Genomic DNA, 2,124 nt, shown 5'->3' on the forward strand with positions numbered 1-2,124 from the left:
TTTATTGAAAAAAACAAAGACTTAAAATTAGACCCATTTTAAGGGCTGGGTTAGACCCTATGGGGAGAAAAGATAAGTTCAGATATAATCCACCATCCACGGCAGAGGCGATCAAACAGGAAGCAAAATGGGAGATTTAAAAATCTTTAAAAAACCTCAGTGATAAGCCGTTAATACGAAGGCAGGGGGAACGTTTAAGAGGGGATTACAATAAAATCAATAACCTAAGTGACAACAGGTAGGTAGTTCTGCAACCCACAAATCATCAAAGATTAACAATAAAAAGGTTAAAGCCGCAACCATTCATACAACAAGATGTAAGTTAAAATTAGACAAAAACATAAACAATGCACCAACCAGCAAACATGTGGCAGGTGGACAACGCAATGAGCAAAATGAGAGTAGCTAAGGGCTCAAATAAGGTGGTAAATCCCGCAGAAAGTGCAAACACCGACCAACACGCTAGTGAAGGAGGGGATGGTGGAAGATGGGGTGCTGGAAGTGTTTACAAGGGATTAGGAAGCATTAAGGGTGAGGGACTTAAAAAAAGTGAAGTTGATGGATGGTTAAGCTGATCATTCACGCAGGTGTACCCACCATCATCAGAGGCCTTGTTGATCTCAATCACCTCAAGGTGGTTGAGGAGGCTGCCCTTAGCACACACGTGCAGAATCTTGAAACCCTGTTCAGTATTGAAGGTGTGGCCATTCAGACGAAAGATGCCGAGAAAAATTGGATTTCATATAGGTAGGTGTTTAGGTTGGGGTGGTTAGTGAACTTCAAGAACTCCCGAGTGTGCTCGTGAATACGAGTGGAGAACCTCCTGCCCGTCTGACCAACATAGAGAGCATTACATCCGGGAGTGCAACAGGACAGTTGGTAAACGCCTGATTTATGCAGTTGAGGAGTAGGATCTTTGGAGTTAAAAGAAAATGTCTGGAGGTGTGGGAAACTTTGAAGCAAATATTTATGTTATTAGACCTGAAAATATTTTTCATCTGAAGTGAGAGAGGGCCTAAAAAAGGAATTAAAAAGAATTTTGGATCTTCAGATGTGTCTTTGTGTATTAATTTCTTATTAACAATTTTTTTAAAATGGTTAAAATAAATTTTATTGATTACTGTATTGGGAAATTTATTGTTGGTTGCAACTGTTGTTGATCCAAGAAAGTTCTAAATTAAAATTTGTTTCAGACATTGGAATGTTAAATAGGCGATTAAAGAAACAGTTTAGGGACGCAACCTTCTGATTGAGAGGATGATTGGATTGGAAGGGGATAATGCAGTCCGTACTGGTGGTTTCTGATAATGGAGAACTCAATGTGATTATAAGACCTGTAAAGCAAATATCAAGGAAAGGGTAGTTTATGGGATGACTCTAATTCCATGGTGAATGAGATTGAATGGTGTAAATTGTTAAGAAATATGAATAGTTGTTGAAGGTCATTAGGGGACCCGTCAAAAATACAAAAAATGTCATCCACATATCTTTTGAAAAAGAGTAGTTTATTGAAGTAGGGGTAGGATTCTAGGGAATGTTCAATGTTGGACATAAAAATTTCTGCTAGTAGACGGGAAAGACATGAACCCATAGCCAGCCCCCGGACTGTGATAGAAGGTGTTGTTGAACTGAAAAAAGTTTTGATCCAGTACAGAGCCACCAGGGTTAGTAAGTCTTCCACCTGGAAAGGGTCCAGACTTTCGGAAGCAGACAACAGATCTCGGACAAAATTTAAACAATCGAGGGGTGGGATGCTAGGAAAAGAGGTTGGAAACATCAAAGGAGACCATGATTGCAGTATCAGGGATGGTTAAGTCTTTAAGGTTGTGAGCAAAGTTCAAATGATTTTTTATTGAGTACTTTTAAATCCGGTTGTTTAAGGATAATATCATTTAACCAGGCAGAAAGATGGTGGCAGGGAGAACCGCAAAAGGAAACTACTGGTCTGATGGGGATATTGGGTTTGTGGATTTTGGGAAGACCATAGAGTTTGGGAACGGATAGGTTGATAGGTATGATTTGTATTTGTTAAAGCCCAGTAGTGTTAGTGTAGTCTGGACTCTATTATAATTGACTTAAATCTCACCAGGAATTTGTCCAGAGGGGATGTGTTTAGAATTTCGA

This window comes from Ips typographus, linkage group LG12 (genome assembly GCF_016097725.1).
Source record: "Ips typographus isolate SLU linkage group LG12, UJ_Ityp_2.0, whole genome shotgun sequence".
NCBI classification, from domain to species: Eukaryota; Metazoa; Arthropoda; class Insecta; order Coleoptera; family Curculionidae; genus Ips; species Ips typographus.